The sequence below is a fragment of the Stenella coeruleoalba genome, assembly GCF_951394435.1.
Source record: "Stenella coeruleoalba genome assembly, chromosome: 12".
Lineage (NCBI taxonomy): Eukaryota > Metazoa > Chordata > Mammalia > Artiodactyla > Delphinidae > Stenella > Stenella coeruleoalba.
This window is the reverse complement of record NC_137158.1, coordinates 84,969-101,176: the sequence shown is the minus strand read 5'-3', so window position 1 is coordinate 101,176 and position 16,208 is coordinate 84,969. Positions and strand designations below refer to the sequence as shown.

The 16,208-nt window shown below is 43.4% G+C and overlaps 1 long non-coding RNA gene across 1 annotated transcript in view; it reads right to left on the bottom strand.

The window, feature by feature from the left end:
* LOC307195072 overlaps positions 1-1,335 on the bottom strand; it is a 48,210-nt gene extending 46,875 nt beyond the window's left edge. The window contains exon 1 of the long non-coding RNA XR_013830712.1: positions 407-1,335. This is a non-coding gene — a long non-coding RNA (uncharacterized lncRNA). The remainder of the gene's footprint in view (positions 1-406) is intronic.
* Positions 1,336-16,208: the final 14,873 nt, after the last annotated feature.

Below are 16,208 nucleotides of genomic sequence, written 5' to 3'. Positions count from 1 at the left end.
TTCCCAACGTTGGTTACATACACAAAGATTCCAAAGACAAGACAAGTGCTTTGCAAACAAAGTAACTAGAACCAGCTCAGGCTTCCCCGCGCCGGGTCCTACGTTCCACGGTCAGAACCACCAACTGTATCCCCCCGGGTAACAAGGTGATTCAGAAAACCTGGCGCCTTCAGAGAAGCGAGAAAACTTAGCCGGGAAGAGAGTCAGGAGGAAACTTGCTCAGCTTCTTGCTGGGGTCTGAAACGATCCCAAGAGAGTCCTCACACCCCTCAGGTTTCCACAATCAAGCACCCTCGCCTCCAACCTGAGCCACCCCAGATCTGACTATCAGACGACAGAAGTCCGCGGACGCACGGAGAGCTGACCACCCCACGAGAGGGACCTACGCGCGGCCGCGCCCACTCACCCGCCGCTCCCCGGGAGACGGGAGACCAGCCCGGGGTCCAAGTCCTGGGCGTGTCAGACTCGCCCCTCTCCGGGCCCGGCTCCAGCTCACCTCGGCGCGGCCCGCCTGGGCGCCGCCATCTTGACCACAAAGGGGGCCTCGCGCCGGAGGCCCCTGAGAGGGCGCCCTGAGCGGAGCCGGAGCGCCGGGGAGCCTCAGGTCGGCGCCCTACGTCCCCCGCACGCTCGCTCCCTGTCCACGCGCGACGAGAGTCCCGTACGCAGCGCCCGACCCAGGCTTCCGCGGAACCGGCGCCCCGCGCAGCCCGCACCGCGGCTCAGGCGGCGCCGAGGGCGGCCCGGGCGGAAGAGCGGGCGCGGGGCACGCGCTCGGTAACCTGGCAACGCGGAGCAACCCGGCGTCTCCGGCGAACCCCAGCCCTCCACCGCGAGGAAGCACGGACCCCCGCGCCCGCCGCCCAGCCCGCGCCGCCCCTCCGTCTCTCCGCCCGCCGCTGCCCGCTGGCTATGGTCTTTTAAATCCATGATACAACGTCTATATGTAACAAATCTGTTAAACCCTAAATGTTTATGATAATTCAAGTAATCCATTATCTGAATTATTCTTGAAGATAAAACATCCAAAGACTTCTTAATTGTATGGGTATACATACATAAAATACACGTGGAGGTAACTTCAAATATAGAATGTGCCTGTCTCTATTCCTTCCCTCTCCGCTCTTTTAAAAAATGCCCCTTTAAAAATTGCCCACTCACCATCTGTTAGGTAAATTTGCTGAAACACAGTAAATGTGGAGACAGAAATTGTTATAGAGACTATTCCAAATGGCACTGACACCTGTATTTATGAAATTTTTAAAAGGGTAAGTTAGAGTTGTTTTTTTTTTAAAAAAAAAAAATCCCACTATAGTAACACCACATCATCCTAGGTGCCCAGTTCTATCCAATTACATAAGATGGAGAAAGAGAGAGAGAGAGATAGAAACAGAGAGAGAGAGAGAGAGAGAGAGAGAGAGGAGAAAGAGAAAGAAGAAAGGAAGAAAACCAAGTACTTATGTATAAAGTGTTGCTGCCAAAGTTTGAGATTATACTCAAGCATCAATGAACAGAAGGAAAACACTTACAAATTTACAAATGTATTTCATTTACGGTATGAGGGACACAGGTTTAGATTTGCAACACGCTCCCACAAGGGTCAAATTGACCACTTTTTTCTATCTAGTTGCTCTTGAGAGAACGAAACAATTGAAACAGATGCCATTCAATTCCAAGTCTATAGCTTAGACCATGTCGCTGCACATGAAATATTGTTCATTCAGAGTCAGCACATAGCAAGATTAATTTATACTCTCAGAGTGTTTGCTCTCGTCAATAGCAGAGAAACCTTGAATAAAAATGTTCCCATTACTTTCCATTGTAATATATCTTACTTATAGCCCATGAAACAGTGGTCAGAGGAGATTTATTCTTTGGACACCATATTATATAATCTCTCCACTTTAAGCCATCCCCCACTCGGCGATTATTTTTTAAATATGTTACTCGTAGTCAATATTAATTTACATTTAATCTTTCTTAGCATTAGGAGAGTATTATTTTGTACAGGCTCCGAAACAAATCTCCCGAAATTCCTCCCTGATGCTCCCTTCAGGCTGAAAATGCATTGCAGGGTGGCTGCAGTGACTTAATTCTAGTTGGCAGAGCCCTGGCCACACACTAATTTCATTAGCCTCAAACTCCTGGATTTGAAAGATCCACTGAATATGATTCATGTCCTCTGACATGTCACTTACTAACCAATTCAGTGTGCATACAGAGGAGAGAAAGGACTTGCTCAGCTCTGGCCCACCGGCAGGCAGATGAGAATTCCCAGTCAGAGACACTGTTTACATCTGAGTGGTCATTCTTGCCCGGGTCCTCATTTTCAGGAAGGAACTTCAATCCAGGCTTTGCTGGCAGCTGCAGCATTTGTTACATCCATTACTAGCTCCTTGTTCCTTCCTGCCCCCCAGTGCTTAGCATCCCCCATTTCAGTCACTAAGTCTTCCTTCCCCCAGCCTAGAAGCTTACCTCACCATAAATTTTTATCTCAAATGATAGGTTTGGCACATTCCCCACAGCAACCCGCAGGGACTGGGGAAAAGAAAACTCAAATCTCCGGAGAGCTAAGAATTCAACCATTTAGAGGAGTTTCTTTTATACAGGACAGTCTTCATTGAGCTGAACCCTGCAATCCCAGAGAAGATTCACCTACCCGTTCTTTTCCTCTTTCCCTAAAGTGACTGTGTCTTTGAACAATAGGTCTGTGTTCCACTATTCTCTCTATTCATTTTGCAGGTTTACAGAGGCTGGGAAACTGGGGACTGAACTTACATGCCAGGAGCTTCTAAGATCACACGCAAAAATAAGGCTACTGGAAGAGATTGTTGGAATCTATCTCTGTATATTTGAACATGGGCAGTGGTTAACCAGGATGCTCACACCAAGCTTATATCCAACTTGCAGCACAAGCTACAAGTTGGTGCATCCCTCCTACTACCAGCCTCTTCTCAATAAATGCAGGTGAAAACTGGGGGCTCTTTTCCCTCAGCTGTTCAGTCCAACATGAATAGCTGCAATTTGCAAATTAGAGGAAAATGACAGTGTTTTCTCTGAATGGTTTTGGTCCCAACGCACACTGCTAATGCTGGCATTCAGTTCCTTTCCTTCCCAGCCCAGGGAACGGGGGAACTAAGCATAAGGCAAGCGTTCTCTTTTCTTGCAGGTGCCTCAGATCCACACACCAGAGAAGGAATCAGCTCCCCCTGGAATCTTTTTCAGCAAACACAATCCTTCAGCCTAGTCTGCAAGCTCTCTCTTGACTTTAAGATTTCTCTCTTTTTTCGACAGGCAGGCCCATCTGCAGTACTGCCCAAGCTACAAGTGAAGGCACCAAAATAATTTTTAAAATGTCAAACAGCAAATGTGCCTTCAACCCCCAGAGCTCCAGTAAAAATACTGTGAGTTGCCCCTGTGGTTCTCAGGTGACCTCTGGCCTCATCCTCCCTGCAGCGCTGCCTCCTCAGGTTCTCTAGTTTAAGCTCAGAGGTAAAGGAAGTGCTTCTGGGTTTTGCTTACAACAACCCAGGCTCTTCCTGAAAGCATTACCTCAAAGTGAAGGCTGCCCAGAAGCACTTTTGGCCTTGCAAACATCTAGATGTGGCATACTCAACAGGTGCTAGGGATGCTCAGAGGCCCAGAGGGGCCATACCAGGCTGCAGCCTTAGACAGGCACCCCTCCTTCTGGCACAAACACAAACTTCATACCCCTGGGTGCTGATGTAGTGACAGCTTGAATCTCACAAGGAGTCCCCTCTAGAAACCCAACATGCTTCAGGAAAGGCACTTGAGAGGGAGCCAACTTTTTAGCTACGGGGAGCATAAGGGTCAGCCAGAACATCTGGAGAAGGGACTAACTGACCTTGGGTCCTACCAGGCAGGGAGAGAGCTGTGCATTAGGAAAGGATCACTTCAAGACAGAGATGAACAAAAAACTTGGAGATAGGGGTAGAGAAGGAAAAGAGAGGCAGAAATTGAAAGGGAGAACATAAAAACAGAGAGACAAAAAAAAAAAGGGAGAAAGAGACACAAGGAGAGAGACACACAGGAAGAAAGACAGAGAAACAAGAGAACCCATAGTCACGCAGACCCTGAAACTCAATTTCTTCATCCAGAAGCCATCCATCTATACCCAGGGCGGCACAGGAGCCGTGGGGCCGAGGCTGCGGGAGCAGGCGGTGAGAGAGCACTGCAGCACCGCCCACCGCTCAACGGGCCCGATCCGCCGTCCTCGCATCTTCCGCCGTTGCCCGCCTGCGCCCGGAGCTAGAGGACCGCCCGGCCTTGCTCAGCGCACCCTACTGCCTCCCTCCAGGCGCCTTCTTGTCTGGCTCTGAGAATCGTCCTCAAAACCCAGGACTGGGGCTGGGGGCTGCGTTAGGGAGGTCGTGGGAAAGGATGGGCACCGGGTGGGTGCAGAAGAAGCGACTGTGTTTCGCAGTTAGCATGAGCTCACCTCCGGGCTCTGAGCTGGCAGGAGTAGAAAGCGGATCGCCCGGCTCCTGCCAGTGGCCGGATCGCAAAGGCAGTTTAGACGGTGCAAACAACTGCTCAGAGCAAATCACCTGGGGGCACGTCTGCGGGTGGCTTCTCCCCGCTTGAAGACAGTCCCCACGCCTTCCGCCCCATGCCCTCGCAGAGACAGGTTACAGGTCGGGAAATCCAACCCAAGCGAAATGGGCAATTCACGTCCAAATGTAGGTGAAGACCTAGCCTTCGGTTTAAGAACTGCCTCCCTAAGCTCTTTTCGAAATTTTCCAAGGGAGCTGCAGCTTGTCGGGCGGCTTGGGGCAGGGAAGCTGGAGAGTTGAGAAATGCCTAGTTTCTAGGCGTCTTCTCATCTTTCATATTCCTTGCGCCTAAGTGGCTCTCACAGGAGCCCGGCACTTTTACAAGCCTGTTTTGGAACCATATTTCACTCTAATGCAACCCATTTAAATCATCGTCTTGTTTTTCGGAGACTGTTTCTTGTCAATGGGGCCATAAATCCAGAATATCAAGCCGGATGGAGTGGAGCGCGGACAGGGGAGAGATGGAAGAGAAATGAATCAAGCAGGGAAAGTACCTCCTCGGGTGAGGTGGGAGGGATTCGGCAGGATCTCCAGGGTGGAAATGAGCGAAGGCTGACCAGACCCCGCACCCCTGGAGTCCAAGCCAGCCTTCAGGATAAAGAGCGCGGGGACCTACGGCGCGCTCTGCTCCGGAGGGAGCGCCTCCTACCTGGAAAAGCCTCAGGATATTGGCTACCATGATGGAGACCGAACTCCCCGAAGCCCCAATCACTCCAACTACTTTCTCGGGCTTGACGAAAACCGGAGGCTCGCCGTTGCTGCAGCGCACTTCGGAGGTGTCCTTCTGGATGAGCGCCTGGACGAAAGTGAGCGACTGTTCGAGCGCATAAGTGTCCCTGGAACAAGTGTCCAGGATCCGCGCTCCCAGCGTCACGTTGGGCAGCAGGTTGGGATCGCTGTTGATCTGGTCCAGGGCGTAGAGTATCGCTTCCAGCCTGTGGATCCCGTTCTCCCTCTTGATGTCGCCGCAGGGCACTCCGCTGGGACCCTTCGCGTGCACCGGGAACAGCTCCCCGAGGGTGATGTCCCCCTCGATCCGAATGGAGTACGGGGCGTACATCTCCTGGCCGCGCGCCGCCACCGCCAGCGCGCACAGAAGCACCTCCAGCACGCAGCAGGGAAACTTCATCAAAGTCAGGGCGCGGAGCAGCTTCCCCAGCTGGACCATGCTGCTTCCGCGGCTGCGGTGGTGGCGGCGGCACTCGAGGGGACGGTGGCGGGCTCGCCGGAGTCCTGGCCCCTTGGGGTGAGCTCCGCCGGGGAAGCCCAGGGTCTCCTGCGGGCGAGGAGGGTAGGGGCGCCCGGGGAAGGGCAGCCGGCGAGGGTGGGGGCTCCCGCGGCGCCTGCCAGCTTGGGGCGCCGTGCGCTCTCGAGTTCCCCGGCCAGCGCGCCGCGCTCGAGCTCGCGCTCGGTGGCTAGCAGCTCGAGCTCTCCAACAGCCCAGCACTGGGGAGAGAGCGAGGATGGCTATCGCTTTAAATGCGCGTTCGGCTCCCTCTCCTCCTCCGCCCACTCCCTCCCACACTTCCCAGCGCCCACCCTCCCCACGGTTTTGTATCATCACGCAGGGAGGGGCTGCATGCTGAGGTAAGGGGGGAGGGAATGGGTGGGCGGCTGCGGGGGGGGGGGGGGAGTACCTCCGATTGGGAGTTTCGAGGTCCCCAGGGAATCGGGATTGCAGGTCGCAGGCGAAGGCTGAGCTCCTGCTTCGGTCTCACTGTAGAAGCCGCTCGCTCGCCCGCCTGCACCCACACGCACATTCTAGGCACAGGGTGGCATCAGCCCCGGACAGGGCGGTTCTAGCTAGGGCTGACTGCTTCCAACCCTGAGGTCCGGAGCCGGGGCTGTCAGCGCCCGGAGAATGCGAGGTAGTCGAAGGTGATGCCACCAAGCGTGAAGGGTAGTAGGGAGACCCCAGTCTCTACTGCTAATTCGTCTGTGCCAGTTTTTCCTAAGAAAAACACACATACACACAGGAGCCTGATTTATGACCTAAAGAACCTTTACGCAGAGACTTCTCCGGGGCCAGGCACTGGGCTAGTCTGTAGGGAAAGACGCCAACAAGAAATGCTGGGAATGGAAATGCATCTTTGGTCTTCAGGGGTTACTGTGGCCGGAGCCGGATGGAGTAACCCTGGTCTCCTGTAAATCTGTGGCGGATTTGCTCCTTTTCTTCCTTTCATCGCGAGAGATGGAACAACTGAGAACTCTGCAGAGCGCACTTTCTTCTCTGGCGCTGACAGGCTCCCTCCTGCCCATTTCCAGAGATGCTTTTGGGCTGATGTCAGGTTTCCTCGGGTAGGAAATAGCAAGAAAGAGGTGACAGTAGGAGGAGCAGACAGAAATCTCCCCATCGATCCAGTGATCCAGTGATCCATTCTTTTTTTTTTTTTTCTGGCTGAAGATTTGGGGGGTTTGGGGAGTGGAATCAGGATGCCAGAGCAGGCTGTAGTGCAGTTAGGAAGCTGTTTTTCAAAGGTGTCCCCTCCTGTAGGTCATCAGTACCTCAGGCTATATTTGATAGAGACTGTATCCTTATTTAGTTTTTAATTTAAGGCTATTTAGTAGGCACTTGGTGCCAAAAAATATATTTGAAGAGTTGTGTTACAAGTAATAACACTTGAGTTTTCACCTGCCCATGTGAAGATCTATGTTCTCCTCTTCCATTTCCAGGTCACAGCTTGCAATTGCTCAACAAATAGTTCTTGGCTGACTGTTGAATGTTGCATTATTCTGTGTTCTCTCTTTGCTCTACTCATTCTCCCCAAACATCTGGCAGCAATCATTATCTTCTTTTTGTTGCAGTCATCTGTGTGCATGTTTTATTTCCCTTGCTAAGCTGTAAGATCTTGAGGGTAAGGGGCTAGGTATTATAAGGGGCTAGGTATTATTTATCTTTTTACCTTGGACAATGTTCAGAATGGTGTTTTGTACCTAAGAAGCACTCATGTGTTGAATGAATCAGAATTGGTTTGCCATTCCTCACTGCCTTTATCTCACAATAACAGAAACATAAAGTGGGCAGAGCAGAAACGACAGCAAATAAATTGTCCTCTTAGTCACAGAATGCAGTTTCTAGAACTTAAAGAATAATTAGTAGATTTTGAAATAATTTTGTTTTACAAAAATTTCATAAGATTGAAATACTCTAACCTTAAAGCTCTTGATCAACTCTAAAGGAGGGCTTTAATTGGCTCTTCCTGAGTCAAGTGTTTATTCCTGGGCCGATAACTGGGGCCATTGTCATAATAGAAAGTGTGATTTGTTACCAGAGAAAGAGGAAAGTGACGCTGGGCTTGCAAGATATTTATATCTTCAGCCAGAGTGCATAGGATCTGGAACTTAATTGATGACGCAGTATTTGTTTGAGATTATATGAATGAAAAATCTTTGTGTAAGAGTGATTAATCTAAAACTTGGCCAGTCATTGTCCTAGTGTCATATTAAATTGCAGGAGAATCTAGTTTTAGGCACAAAGATCATAAATATAAAATGTGTTCCCAGGCTTGGTTCTGTGTAGTCAGTAATCTATACTCACCCAGTCATTAATAAAAATGAAAGTTAAGAACTCAGTCCTAACTTATATGCTTAGCATTGTATTTTGTTAACAATCTCAGTTTTATTTTCTTTGTTCTCCCCTGTCCATCATCTTCTCCAGAATATAATGTCTCCACTTTCAATTCCCTGTCTATTTAAATCCAATTTGTAATTTATAAAGTTGTCCTCCTTAAGGGCTGTTGCTTCTGCCAGAATAATGTACTCTGACCATTATTATACTCTTCCATCTTTCATGTAGGTCTCCATCCATAGGTTTTGTTTTCATAGCTTTTTTTTTTTTTTTGGCGGTACGCAGGCCTCTCACTGTTGTGGCCTCTCCCAACATGGAGCACAGACTCCGGATGCGCAGGCTCAGCGGCCATGGCTCACAGGCCCAGACGCTCTGTGGCATGTGGCATCTTCCCGGACCGGGGCACGAACCCGTGTCCCCTGCATCGGCAGGCGGACTCTCAACCGCTGTGCCACCAGGGAAGCCCGAAGAAATCAAAATCTTTACAGACAAGCAAAAGCTACAAGAATTCAGCACCAGCAAACCAGCTTTATAACAAATGCTAAAGGAACTTCTCTAAGTGGGAGACACAAGAGAAGGAAAACACCCACAAAAACAAACCCAGATTAATTAAGAAAATCGTAATAGTAACATACATATCAATAACCACCTTGAATGTAAATGGATTAAATGCCACAAACAAAAGACACACACTGGCTGAATGGATACAAAAACAAGATCCTTATATATGCTGTCTACAAGAAACCCATATTGGACATAGAGACACATACAGACTGAAAGTGAGGGGATGGAAAAGGATATTCCATGCAAATGAAAATCACAAGAAAGATGGAATAGCAATACTCATATTAGAAAAAATAGACTTTGAAATAAAGACTGTTACAAGACATAAGGAAGGGCACTATATAATGATGACGGGATCAATCCAAGAAGAAAACATAACAATTATAAATACTTATGTACCCAACATAGGAGCACCTCAATACATAAGGCAAATGCTGACAGCCAAAAAACAGGGAAAATACAGTAACACAATAATAGTGGGGGACTTTAACACCCCATTTACACAAACAGACAGATCATACAGACAGAAAATAAATAAGGAAACACAAGCTTTTAAATAACACAATAGACCAGAGAGACTTAACTGATACTTTTAGAACATTCCACCCGAAAGTAGAAGAATATACTTTCTTCTTGATTGCACATGGACTGTTCTCCAGAATAGATCACACCTTGGGTCACAAGTCAAGTCTTGGAAAATTCAGGAAAACCGAAATCATATCAAGCATATTTTCCAATCACAACGCTATGAGATTAGAAATCAATTACAGGAAAAAAAAACAACAGTAAAAAACACAAATATATGGAAGCTAAACAGTGCGCTGCTAAATAACCAACAGATCACTAAAGAAATCAAAGAGCAATTTTAAAAAATACCTTAAAACAAATGACAATGAAAACACGACGGTCCAACACCTATAGGACAGAAAAAGCAGCTCTAAGAGGGATATTCATAGCAATTCAAGCTCACCTCAAGAAACAAGAAAAATCTCAAATAAACAATCTAACCTAAACCTAAAGCAATTAGAAAAAGAAGAACAAAGAAAACCCAAAGTTAGTAGAAGGAAAGAAATCATAAAGATGAGAGCAGAGATAAATGAAATACAAATGACAAAAACAATAGCAAAGATCAATAAAATTAAAAGTTGGTTCTTTGAGGAGATTAAAAAAAATTGATAATACTTTAGCCAGACTCATCAAGAAAAAAAGGGAGAGGACTCAAATCAATAAAACTAGAAATGAAAAAGGAGAGATAACAACCGACACCGCAGAAATACAAAAGATCAAAAGAGACTACTACAAGCAACTATATGCCTATAAAATGGACAACCTGGAAGAAATGGACAAATTCTTGAAAAATTACAACCTTCCAAGACTGAACCAGGAAAAATTAGAAAATATAAACAGACCAATCATAGGTAATGAAATTGAAACTATAATTAAAAACCTTCCAACAAACAAAAGTCCAGGACCAGACGGCTTCACAGGCAAATTCTAACAAACATTTAGAGAAGAGTTAAAACCTATCCTTTAAAACTCTTCCAAAAAATTGTGGATGGAGGAATAATACCAAACTCATGCCACAAGGCCAGCATTACCCTGATACCAAAACCAGATAAAGATATCACACAAAAAAGAAAATTATAGATCAATATGACCAATGAAAATAGATGCAAAAATCCTCAACAAAATACTAGCAAACAGAATCCAAAAACACATTAAAAGGATCATACACCATGTTCAAGTGGGACTTATCCCAGGGATGCAAGGATTCTTCAATATATGCAAAAGAATCAATGTGATACACCATATCAACAAATTAAAGAATAAAAACCATATGATCATCTCAAAAGACGCAGAAAAATCTTCTGACAAAATTCAACACCTATTCATGATAAAAGCTCTCCAGAAAGTGAGCATAGAAGGAACCTACCTCAACATAACAAAAGCCATATATGACAAACCCACAGCAAACATCTTTCTCAGTGGTGAGAAACTGAAAGCATTTCCTCTAAGATCAGGAACAAGACAAGGATGTCCTCTCTCACCACTATTATTCAACATAGTATTGGAAGTCCTGGGCACAGCAATCAGAGAAGAGAAAGAAATAAAAGTAATACAAGTTGGAAAGAGGAAGTAAAACTGTCACTGTTTGCTGATGACATGATACTATACATAGTATCATGCAGATGATGGAGCAAGGTAAAAACACAGCAGATGATGCAGCAAGGTAAAAACCCACCAGACCTAACAAATGAAGAGGAAACAGGCAGTCTACCTGAAAAAGAATTCAGAGTAATGATAGTAAAGATGAGCCAAAATCTTGGAAATAGAATGGAGAAAATACAAGAAACATTTAACAAGGACCTAGAAGAACTAAAGAGCAAACAAACAATGATGAACAACACAGTAAATGAAAATAAAATACTCTAGAAGGAATCAGTAGCAGAATAACTGAGGAAGAACAGATAATTGACCTGGAAGATAAAATGGTGGAAATAACTACTGGAGAGAAAAATAAAGAAAAAACGAATGAAAAGAACTGAGCACAGTCTCAGAGACCTCTGGGTCAACATGAAAACACCAACATTCGAATTATAGCAGTCCCAGAAGAAGAAGAGAAAAAGAAAGGGACAGAGAAAATATTTGAAGATATTATAGTTGAAAACTTCCCTAATATGGGAAAGGAAATAGTTAATCAAGTCCAGGAAGCACAGAAAGCCCCTTACAGGATAAATCCAAGGAGAAACATGCCAAGACACATATTAATCAAACTATCAAAAATTAAATACAAGGAAAAAATATTAAAAGCTGCAAGGGAAAAACAACAAATAACACAGAAGGGAATCCCCATAAGATTAACAGATGATCTTTCAGAAGAAACTCTGTAAGCCAGAAGGGAGTGGCAGGACATATTTAAAGTGATGAAGGAGAAAAACCTACAACCAAGATTACTCTACCCAGCAAGGATCTCATTCAGATTTAACAGAGAAATTAAAACCTTTATAGACAAGCAAAAGCTAAGAGAATTTAGCACCACCAAACCAGCTTTACAACAAATGTTAAAGGAACTTCTCTAGGCAGGAAACACAAGAGAAGGAAAAGACCTACAATAATAAACCCAAAACAATTAAGAAAATGGGAATAGGAACACACATATCAATAATTACCATAAAGGTAAATGGATTAAATGCTCCAACCAAAAGACACAGACTGGCTGAATGAATACAAAAACAAGACCCATATTTATGCTGTCTACAAGAGACCCACTTCAGACCTAGGGACACATACAGACTGAAAGCGAGGGAATGGAAAAAGATATTCCATGCAAATGGAAATCAAAAGAAAGCTGGAGTAGCAATTCTCATATCAGACAAAAGAGACTTTAAAACAAAGACAAGAGACAAAGAAGGACACTACATAATGATCAAGGGATCAACCCAAGTAAAATATATAACAATTGTAAATATTTATGCACCCAACAAAGGAGCACCTCAATACATAAAGCAAATACTAACAGCCATAAAAGGGGAAATCGACAGTAACACAATCATAGTAGGGGACTTTAACACTCCACTTTCACCAATGGACAGATCATCCAAAATGAAAATAAATACAGAAACACAAGCTTTAAATGATACATTAAACAAGATGGACTTAATTGATATTTATAGGACATTCCATTCAAAACCAAGAGAATAAACATTCTTCTCAAGTGCTCATGGAACATTCTCCAGGATAGATCACATCTTGGGTCACAAATCGAGCCTTGGTAAATTTAAGAACATTCAAATTGTATCAAGTATCTTTTCCAACCACAACGCTATGAGACTAAATATCAATTGCAGGAAAAAATGTGCAAAAAATACAGACACATGGACGCTAAACAGTACACTACTAAATAACCAAGATATCACTGAAGAAATCAAAGAGGAAATTAAAAAATACCTAGAAACAAATGACAATGAAAACATGATGACACAAAAACCTATGGGATGCAGCAAAATCAGTTCTAAGAGGGAAGTTTCTATCAATACAACCCTACCTTAAGAAAGAAGAAACATCTCAAATAAACAACCTACATGTAAATGAATGAAATTAGAACACTCCCTAAAACCATATACAAAAATAAACTCAAAATGGATTAAAGACCTAAATGTAAGGCCAGACACCATCAAACTCTTAGAGGAAAACATAGGCAGAACACTCTATGACATAAATCACAGCAAGATCCCTTTTGACCCACCTCCTAGAGAAATGGAAATAAAAACAAAAATAAACCAATGGGACCTAATGAAACTTCAAAGCTTTTGCACAGCAAAGGAAAACATAAACAAGACGAAAAGACAACCCTCAGAATGGGAGAAAATATTTGCAAATGAAGCAACTGACAAAGGATTAATCTCCAAAACATACAAACAACTCAAGCAGCTCAATATCAAAAAAACAAGCAACCCAATCCAAAAATAGGCAGAAGACCTAAATAGACATTTCTCCAAAGAAGATATACAGATTGCCAACAAACACATGAAAGGATGCTCAACATCACTAATCATTAGAGAAATGCAAATCAAAACCACAAGGAGGTATCACAGCACACTGGTCAGAATGGCCATCATCAAAAAATCTACAAACAATAAATGCTGGAGAGGGTGTGCAGAAAAGGGAATCCTCTTGTACTGTTGGTGGGAATGTAAATTGATACAGCCACTACAGAGAACAGTATGGAGGTTCCTTAAAAACCTAAAAATAGAACTACCATATGACCCAGCAATCCCACTACTGGGTATATACCCTGAGAAAACCATAATTCAAAAAGAGTCATGTACCAAAATGTTCATTGCAACTCTATTTACAATAGTGAGGATATGGAAGCAGCCTAAGTGTCCATCAACAGATGAATGGATAAAGAAGATGTGGCGCATATATATATATACATGGCATATTACTCCACCATAAAAAGGAACGAAATTGAGTTATTTGTAGTGAGGTGGATGGACCTAGAATCCATCATGCAGAGTGAAGCAAGTCAGAAAGAGAAAAACAAATACCGTATGCTAACACATATATATGGAATTTTAAAAAGCCATACTGATGAACCTAGTGGCAGGGCAGGAATAAAGATGTAGACATAGAAAACGGATTTGAGGGCACAGGGGAGGGGGCAGGCGATGCTGGGATGAAGTGAAAGAGTAGCACTGACATATATACACTACCAAACGTAAAATGGATGGCTAGTAGGAAGCTGCTGCATAGCACAAGGAGGTCAGCTTGGTGCTTTGTGACGACCTAGAGGGGTGGGATAGGGAGGGTGGGAGGGAGGCTCAAGAGGGAGGGGATATGGGGATATATGTATACATATAGCTGATTCACTCTGTTGTACAGCAGAAACTAACACAACATTGTAAAGCATTTATACTCCAATAAACATGTGAAAAAAAAGAAAATATGGGGCAATCTAAATAAATTATGTAAATTACAGGTTGCGCAGGGATCTGGAGAAAACAATGGCAGTGGTACACAATCCCTGTCATTCAGACAATTCTGCTCTTGGTATCGGTAGGCAGGAGTGTTAGGTATGTGAAAACATGATGCAAGAACATATGCTAACATGTAAAGGAGGCCAGGATTCATCCCTGTGAATGGAGGTGTTCAGAGACATTACTATGCATTCACATGAGGCATATTCGGGAAAAGGGAGATCGCTTTGGCCAAAACGGAGTTAGTAAACCAGAAGCAAACTGCAACTGATCCTAACAAAGTGAACAGTAATGGTGGAAATATCAGCAGAGGCTAAATTATGAGGAGCTTTGAATATTAACTTTAGACTTGCTTATATAGTTACAAACGCTCATGGTATATGTCATTTTTTTCTTTCAACTTTGCATATAAAAGTGATACAAGCTCCTAATGAAAATTGCAATCAGTAATTAAATGTATAAATTTTTAAAAATCTATTTACATTTATTTCTAAGAGGTAGCTGTTTTAATAAAATAGGGTATAGCCTTCCAAACTTTGTACATACAGATGTACATATGTAAACACATACTTATTTTCTCAACTAAATTGTGTATCTACTCTAAAATCCCTCATAGCTTGCTTTCTTATTTGACAATCCATCTTGGGGATTTTTCTATGTTAAGCCAGGTAGATTTATCTCTTTTAATAGTTACATAGTATTCTACTTTGCAGATACAGCATTATTGATTAAACCAAGCCCCTGTTGATTGGCATTTGAGTTCACTGATGATTTTGAATAGACAACAAAAACTTTAAAGAAAAGAAACTGTTTAAATATAACCATTAAAATATCTCACATACTAAGAGTGGTAATTGTTCTTTGATCTAGAATAAAACATCCTATTGCACAGATGAGCTGTCCACTCTGAACATCCATACAGACTTGTATAGAATAATGTTAAAAATTTAAAGCAATGTGCCAGAAGATGATTTACAGAAGGAATCTTTAACTTTTTTCTAATCATAGATTTCCTCTAAAAATCAGATCAAAATCTGATTGTAGTATTTTACATTCAACTTCAGGGGCTGAACCTTTGAAATTTATAAGTGGAGAACATCATGTATTATAGAGAGGCAGGACTCCAGATAGTGAAAATAGCTGATAATTGCAAGTGCTTAATTATGGTAGCAACAATTAGAATAAGGGGGAAAAGACTGATGAGATATCAAGGAAAACTATCAATACAGCTTGATAACAAATTGCACAAGAAGAGTAAAGAGGAGTGTATACTCAAAAGTGGTTTCAAGGTTCTGATTTGGGGTGAAATAATGATGGTTTTAATTGTCACTTGACAACTTTTTCACATTAGAAAGAAGATAGAAAGAAAGAAAGACAGGAAAAGGAAGGAAGGGTGGGAGGAAGGGAGGGAGGGAAGGAGGAAGGAAGGGAGGGAGGAAGAAAAGAAAAGAATACCTCTAATGTCACTTGGTCAAGAAAAGTGGGAAAGGTAGTTACATGATTAAGGCAAATTCATATTAAAAGAACCAGGACCCTACAAGAATCTGATACAAAGGGGTAATACTACTACACTGAATGGAAAGACTTCCCTTCCAAGGAGACACTTTTATTTACCTAAAATATCAAGATGAAATAGAATCCTCTTCTAACAAGTACTGTGAACCATTAGGTTTCAGGGAAGTCAAACAAAGACAGTCCTACAAACAAAACCTGCATTCTTTGAAGGAAGTGTAAACTGAGACAAGCTGAAAAGAAACCATTTCACTGATCTCAGGCTATCAATAATTCACAGGTAATGATCAATAACTGGCCACCCTAGTTGATCTGTAAATCAAAGCTGTACCACACAGCACTCCATTGCTCTTCATCAACATTTTTATACATTATAATGCAACTTTTACTCTGTGCTTTCAATAATCAAATCTGCCGATATGAGATCTGGTTGTAGTTTCTAAGAACAGAAACCCATGGTGGTTCTAAATTATTAAATGCAATTTTAAAATGCAAAAGGTTCATTTTTCT